Genomic DNA, 8,796 nt, shown 5'->3' with positions numbered 1-8,796 from the left:
AACATTATTAAATCAAAGAAGAAGAGCTTCAGAATCTCATTTTACACCATCTCACACAGGTGTTGTCCTGCATGATGACAGAGACAAGGCAGCTAAAATTGCATGTGATAAGCCTGAAATCGAGTTGGATAGGGGCATTCCAATCTCAGCTGTAAAAGCTGCAATATTTCAGGAAATTAGGGAAGACAGAAAAGCAGTTACTGACACTCGGAAGGCCAGAAAACACAAGTATAAAGAGCTATGACATGTTTAGAAACGAGAATTATATGTATGGGCAGCATAAACATCCACTAGACAGTGTGACATTGTAATTGTCAGAATTAGGCTGGGATATCGATATCTATGGCAGGTGGCTGCAGGAAAGAATCCCCCCAATGGTGAACATTCCAATTGCAAACTATGTGAATAAGAGCATACTCTCCAACACTATCTGTGATTGCCCTGTTATCAGTTACGTCAGACCAAATGATGTAAGGTACTTTGAGCTTTGTAATTATTTCATACATTCAGGGATATTGGAAGATATCTTTGTGCCGTACCCATATTTTGCTAGTGGACCTTACATTTCATGTTCTCTCCTGACTCCATGTATGGCTGGCCGTCCTGTGAGGTGGGGATGTTGGATGAGCTTGTAGCTCATCCAGAAAATCGTGCTATTTAGTCAGAGTTGATTTGTTTTTGTATCGAGGCAGGTGTTTTCTCCCCTGATTCCATGCATGACTAATCATCCTGTGAGATGATTAGTCATATTAGAGACTTTGGAGCGAATATATTGTTTATATTCGCTACAAGATGAACTTATAGCTAGCTTTTGAACTACATTGTGTAATCGTTCATATAGAATAGGATAGTAGCACATTGCTGGGTATACCTAAGCTTGTTGAAAAAAAAGTTATCCTATAGAGTATAAATATAACGGATAGGTCTTCACTGTCCCCGACAGTGAGAAACAACACATGTACTCTGCAATCTCTCGTGCCTCTGTAACTCTTTCCACTACTACCACAAGATGGGTATGGGGTGCATAATAAATGAACTAAACTAACTAACAATTTCTCGAATATAAGAAGGGTAGCCGTGCACTGCTGCGTACATAATTAAGCTTGCTAATAAATACAAATGATATAATATGTATATATTTATTTATATATATATATATATATATATATATATATATATATATATATATATATATATATATATATATATATATATATATATATATATATATATATATATATATATATATATATATATGTGTGTGTGTGTTGGAGGGGGGGGGGGGCTGCAGCAGGGGAGGTGATGTGGCCCAATAGGGGGGGGGGGCCGGCTGCCGGCCGCTGCCACTCAGGGTTGCCAGATTGGGCTACAAGTAGCGAATTGGGCTACTTTTGAGAGCCCCGCGCTCCCAAATTTTTACTCTCGCTACTTGCTACTTTTTGGGCTATTAATGTTAAGAAACTCAATTATGACTATTTATGGTCAGATGCAACACAAACAAGCACCCTGCGATAGCAGCCACAGACTGACGATTTAAATGCGAGCACAGCACGCAGTATATATCCTTTCACGACTAAAGATCACATTCAATCCAAAAAAATCTTCCACTTACGTCCTATTGATGCCCGTTCCACCTCTTGGGTGGCTTAATCTTCATCAATTAATCACAAATAAGCACACGGGAGACATCTCCCGTCGCGCAGGGTGCAGTCGCACCCCCACAGATCTCCAGTATTAGCTCTTGATACTGGTAATGGCTCAAAAGGGCCACCTCTTGGGTGGCTTAATCTTCATCAATCATCAATCAAATAAGCGTTACAGCCCCGCTCCTGTGCCAAGTCCACTACGGGCTCACAATAGCTCGTGCTGCTTGGAACTTTTTGTTCAGTGTAACTGAATCTAAAACAACACAAACTAGGTTACGGACTGTTTATGCCCGTGCGGCCACCTCATTGGTGGCTTAATCTTCATCAATCACAAACAAGGAACAACGATTTCAGGTTCAACAAGCCACAACTTAGGACAGAAAACAGATTTTTTCACCCATGTGGAGCATAACAATGCACAACTACTAAATCATCAACATTATCTTTGATGTAAGGGCGAAGAGGGAGAACGGCCTATTGACATAGCTCGGGTGCAGGGGGGAGTTGTGTAAAACCCTGGTTTGTGCCTCGTAGAGGCTACGGGATTCAGTACGTTCAGTAGAACTTCGGTTTCAACTCTTTTTAACCCTGTCGTAGCTCAGTCGATTAAGGCAGTGTCTGTGATGCTCCCGAACGCAGGTTCGAATCCTCGTCACGGCCCTTGTGGATTTGTTCATTATCTTGGAGTCAGAATCCACCAATCACTGATAGTTGTACAAGTGGAAGCTGCAGTTATAAAGCAAACTAACTCCTAGGAATAGTCAAACGAAATTTTGACGAAGGAAAAGGTAGTTATACAACTTTATAAATCTCTGGTGTGCTTCCACTTGGATTATTATATCCACGCATTGAAACCTTATCTTGAGAAAGACATATCTGCTTTGGAGAAAGTTCAACACCGGGCGACTAAAATCTTTTTCGAACTAAGTCGACTTTCATACCAGGGACGGTTGAGGGCCACAGGGACCAGACATGACAGGGCTGCTCTCAGCAAAACTTTTAAATTACTGAGCAATTTGGAAGATATTGACCCAGAACACTTCTACAAAAGGCTAACTGGTACTATGCATCTGTTATAAATGTGCTACTGTTTATTCTCATTAGATTCACTTTTGCAGTACCGCTGTATCTATTCAGCTATGTTATAGACTTTGTCTTATAGTCACTTTGACATTGATCATATTGTGTTCCTGCACTTATCATCTCTACACTACTATGTAATAAATAAGTCCCCCCCCCCCCATACTAGCTTGCGTTTTTCTCCCCGATCAGAAACTGAACAATTTGGAAGATATTGACCCAGAAAACTTCTCCAAAAGGCTAGATGTAAGACGAACAAGGAGCAACGGTTTCGAGCTCAACAAGCCACACTAAAGGATGGAAAATATTTGTTTTCACCCATAGAATTATAAAGTTGTGGAAACGCATACCCGCCGAAGTCGTAAATGATAAAACATTGCTCGATAAAATCACCAGGGCAAATAGGGGACATTTGACAAGCCGCCGGCTTCCTATCCTCACTGAGAGATAGTGACCCTCTGGTAAATTCAGGTAAATCTTAGCTAATTAAATAATCCTAGAAAGTTTGCTTATTGAAGGCAGGGCTGTGTTAGCAGCATTATACTCTCTGAGCAAAGCAATGCTGCCTCCCAACCCACATGATGGGCGCTGGGGCCCATGTCTGTGGACCTATACTTACAACCACGTTCTCGTCTGTGGACCCTCCCTACTTTGGTAGGGCTCCCATTGATTGATTGATGAAGATTAAGCCACCCAAAAGGTGGCACGGGCATGAATAGCCCGTAAGTGGTGGCCCTTTTGAGCCATCACCAGTATCAAGAGCTGATACTGGAGATCTGTGGAGGTGCGAATGCACCCTGCGTGACGGGAGATGTTTCCCTTGTGAATGTGTTAAGATGAAGATTAAGCCACCCAAAAGGTGGCACGGGCATGAATAGCCCGTAAGTGGTGGCCCTTTTGAGCCATCACCAGTATCAATAGATGATACTGGAGATCTGTGGAGGTGCGACTGCATTATGCGTGACGGAGGATGTCTCCCGTGATGGCTCTCAGTGTGCTTGGTTGAGTTAAGAGGGTGTTTGTCTGGTTAGATGAGGTGTTTGTTTGCTAGGCCTGTGGGTACACAACTGGTCCGGCTCTGGTTACACAACTGGACGAGATATGGTCGATTCGGACATGAGACAATTCGGCTAAACTCATTTTATGTTTTAAAACCAGATGTATTGTTATGCTAGGCTGTATTAGGTTATGTTATTAAGGTTAGGCTGCATTGGGCTCGGATGGATTAGATTGGTTTGATTTGGGTTACGTTAGGTTGGGTTGAGCTAGGTTAGTCTAGCTTTGATAGACTAAAGAATGGTTTCAAAATTCAAAATTCCACTACGCCACTGAGGTGTAGTGGTAAAGCACGCGCCCGACTCGTTGCCAGCGCTTTGACCTGTTGGCCGGGAAGGGTTGACCGAGCGACAATCCTTAACTGTTCACCCAGCAGAGAATAGGTTGTTTGACCTGTTTGGCGGGTCGTATTCCGGGGGAAAAAATTAGGATTAAGGACTTGCCCGAAACACTATACATACTAGTGGCTTTACAGGAATTTAAGAACTCTTTTCTATATATCCTATAGAGTATTTATATAAAATATATAAATAAAAGAAAATAAAAAAAAAATCCGCTGACGAATCTTCTTATGTGCGATGAGACTTGTATATCTGGCATAATTGAAATATTAACTTAAATAATTTGTTTGTTAGACAATATATGATATTCATATCTATAAATTACTTTAGAAAGGCCTATAATGTATATATAAATACTAATTTACACACTCCTGGCACTATACGGTAGGAATTTCAATATGGCGTTCAAATCATTTTAGGCAGGGGGTCTCTGGGTCGGTTGGGCGCTACGGGTCACTGACGGCGACCCGGTCAGTCGTCAGGAAGCAGCGGCGGCGTGAGCGTCGCCGTTCCCGTGTAGGTAAGGCTGATCATTTTTTTTTTTTTTTGCTATCTGAGCAGTTTGGAGGTACATGAATATATAGTCTACCTCCACCTACAATGCTTAATGCATTATACATTTGTTCGTTATTATAACATGGAGTTTTTGTAATGTCTCCGAGGTTCATTGATTCCGTATTTTTGGTTCATTGATTCCGTATTTTTTTTTCATCCGGTTCTGTAGTATTCAAATGTTTGTATTCCACTAATGCTCAATAGTCTGTCCTTTCTTAGATATTGAAGATCATGATTTGCCAACATTATATGGGTAAGATATTATGTAGAATACACTTCCCCCATAGTGTTAAACCACCCTGTCGTCAGGCTAGGCTCGTTAACGCGGCGGTCGACCACCGCCTCCCCCCCCACCTCCTAAGACGCATTTATTATCGACTTTCACGTACTGTGTATTAAAAATAGATTTTATCGTTTATAAAATAATTTTATATTCTATGTTTAATTAGGCGTATAGTAGGTTCTGTTGGCAATTATTTGCACTTGAAGTATGTGGAGGGTGAAGCATTTACAGTTGCCTGTCCTCAGGCCAGGCTCGCCTACGCCGCCGCCCAACCCACAGCCGCGTTCGTCAATTTCAAATCAAAATCAAATCAAATGTTTATTCAGGTAAAGTACATACATACAAGGGAAGATACAAACATTGATAGATTTATAGATAGAGCTATAGTGCATTCAAAGCCTAAAGCCACTATTACGCAAAGCGTTTCGGGCAGGATTGCAAGCAATTTTATCGCTCTGCGTACAGTATTCAGAATTATTCTCGCTTATAAGGTAATATTATTTCATCAAGTTAATAGTTTTAAAAACTAAGTTTAATGACAAGTGACAGTCCAGTGTACAAATACTGCAATAGTATTTGTGGCAACTTCCCAACTGGACGGAGCGGGGACACCCCCTCCAGGAACTGAATTTACCTGAGGGCCACTAACACCCCTCGATGAGGACAGTAAGCCGGCGGCTTGTCAAAGGTCCCCCTATTTGCCCTGAAGATATTTTCCAGCTGTATTTTAAAACCCAGAAGAGTTTCGGCGTTTACGGCTTTGGTGGGTAGGCGGTTCCACGGGTTTACACTCCTATGGGTAGAAAAAGCATCTGTTTCCTGTTCAACATTCTGGCTTGTTGAGTTTGAACCCGTTGCTCCTTGTTCGTGTAACATCTGACCTTTTGAAGACATTGTCCTGATCGACATCCTCTAAATTGTTTAGTATTTTAAAGGTTTCTATGAAGTCTGCCCTGTCATTCCTGGTTTGTGGTGTTGTTAGCCCTGTGTCCCTCAACCGTTCCTGATACGAGAGATGACTAAGCTCTGGTATGATTTTTGTCGTAAGACATAGCTCCATAGCTCTGGTAAGGCATGGCTCTAGAGCAGCTATGTCTTTCTGAAGATGAGGTCTCCATGCCTGGATGCAATAATTCATGTGGGGGCGCACCAGAAACTTATACAATTGAAGGTCTACTTTCTTTTCCTTGAAGGTCAAGGTACGCATGATTATTCCCAGGGTTTGGTTTGCTTTTTTACTGCCGCTCCCACTTGTTGTACAACTGTCAGTGATAGGTGAATTCTGACTCCAAGATAATGTTGATGATTTGGTAGTTGTGTTGGGTATTGTTATGCCTCACGTGATATATTCTGACTCCAAAGTCCTTTTCTTCATCTATCTGTTGAAAGGTAGTGCTGTCAGTTTGGTAGTTGTGACGTGGATTGTTATGCCCCACATGCAAGGTCTTGCATTTATCGACATCAAAAAGTCATCTGACCATTTGTGGAGTTCACGTAGATCTCTTTGTAAAGTTTCAATTTGACTTTCACTTACCATTTTACCATAGATCTTAGTGTATTCTGCAAATTTGATATGGTTTGTAATATTCTCATGTCATTATGTATATGACAATAAGGGTTGGCCCCAAAATGGACCCCTGTGGCACCCCACTTAGCACATTAGTGGGGGGTTGGATGAGATATTTGCTTGCTAGGCTTGCGATTACACACTCGTCGGGATCCGGGGATGTGACTTGTTGGGCTTCGAGTCGGGCTTCGGTTTGTGCATGGTTCTGCTCCGGGGGTTTGCTAGGGCTCTATGGTTATATGTTTGCCAGAAATCTGGGTTTCTTTTTGCGTACATAGCTCAATTTTTTGTTTGCTATGGCTCCATAGTTGGTTTCTAGGGCAAGAGGAGGGTTTTAGGTAGGGCTAAGGAGATTTTTGTTTGGTCAAGCTAGTAATGGAGTTTGGTTGGATCTGGGGCTTAGCTTGGTGGGGGTTGGATGAGATGTGTACTTGCTAGGCTTGCGGTTACACAACTGGTCGGGGTCCCATTACACAACTGGTCGGGCCTCGGTTACACAACTGGTCGGGGTCCGGTTACACAACTGGTCGGGCTCCGGTTACACATCTGGTCGGGCTCCGGTTACATAACTGGTCGGGCTCCGGAGGTGTCACTTGGGCTTCGGGTTGTGCATAGTCGGGCTTCGGTTCATGCATGGTTGTTTGCTAGGGCTCTATGGTTACATGTTTGCTAGAAATCCGTTTTTTTATGTACATAGCTCAATTTTTTGTTTGCTATGGCTCCATAGTTGGTTTCTAGGGCAAGAGGAGGGTTTTAGGTAAGGCTAAGGAGATTTTTGTTTGGTCAAGCTAGTAATGGAGTTTGGTTGGATTTGGGGCTTAGCTTGGTGGGGGTTGGATGAGATGTGTACTTGCTAGGCTTGCGGTTACACAACTGGCTGGGGTCCCATTACACAACTGGTCGGGCTCCGGTTACATAACTGGTCGGGCTCTGGGGGTGTCACTTGGGCTTCGGGTTGTGCATGGTTGGGCTTCGGTTCGTGCATGGTTGTGCTCCAGGGGTTGTTTGCTAGGACTCTGTGGTTATATGTTTGCCAGAAATCCGGGTTTCTTTTTTCGTGCATAGCTCAATTTTTTGTTCGCTATTGCTCCATAATTGGTTTCTAGGGCAAGAGGAGGGTTTTAGGTAGGGCTAAGGACATTTTTGTTTGGTCAAGCTAGGAATGAAGTTTGGTTAGGCTCTGGGGCTGTTGAGCTTGGTGGGGGTTGGATGAGATTTATACTTGCTAGGCATGTGGTTACACAACTGGTCGGGGTCCCATTACACAACTGGTCGGGCTTCGGTTACACAACTGGTCGGGCTTCGGTTAAATAAGTGGTCGGGGTCCGGTTACACAACTGGTCGGGCTCCGGTTTGTGCATGGTTGTGCTCCAGGGGTTGTTTTCTAGGGCTCTATGGTTAAATGTTTGCCAGAAATCCGGGTTTCTTTTTGGGCATGGTATTTTAACAAATCACCTCATTTTTGGTTGCCACGTGAGCAACACAAATGTGAACAAGCCTGAATGGTCCCCATGCAGGCATATATGCAACTGAAAACTCCACACCCCAGAAGCCACTTGAACTCATTCTGCCAGGAGCACTATGCAACTGGTGTACAGGAGACTTTAACCATTTCCATTTGCGTTGCTCAATGGCCCCAAAAAATGAGGTGATTTGATAAAATACCATGCCCAAGATTACCATCAGAGCGCTGTCGAAATGATGGGCAAATAGCCTCAGCTACCATCTTTTGTACGGTCGTGATGGTCGAGTGGTTAAGGTTTCCTGTATACCAGTTGCATAGTGCTCCATATGGGTTCGAGTTACTTCTGGGGTGTGGAGTTGTCAGTTATTTATATATATAATCTTATATTGTTTCTGCTGTATTGTGCCTACCAATTTGTTGTCAACTACCATTTTAAGCTGTCATTGCAATCAATCATAGCTACCTATGTGCTTTAATATACTGTACCTATAATTTTCTCTCATCTTTTTTTTTCATTCCATGTAATCTGTTATCATTTTTTTGTCTATAAATTTTGCAAGTATTTACCTCCTTAAAATTTTCTTAGATTAAGGACCTGCCCGAAACGTTGCGCGTGCTAGTGGCTTTACAAGACTGTAATTACCATATTTGTATCCTCACATTCCTTATGTACATTCTTGTATATGCATAAATAAATAAATAAATAAATAAATAAATATATATATAATAAATTGGGCTACTCTTATCACAAATTCGCTACTTTTAGACCGTCATCTCGCTACTTTCAGAAGTTTGGAGGTGGC

Source organism: Procambarus clarkii, chromosome 60 (genome assembly GCF_040958095.1).
Source record: "Procambarus clarkii isolate CNS0578487 chromosome 60, FALCON_Pclarkii_2.0, whole genome shotgun sequence".
NCBI classification, from domain to species: domain Eukaryota; kingdom Metazoa; phylum Arthropoda; class Malacostraca; order Decapoda; family Cambaridae; genus Procambarus; species Procambarus clarkii.
The sequence above is the reverse complement of the archived record's forward strand: the minus strand, read 5'-3'. Positions refer to the sequence as shown.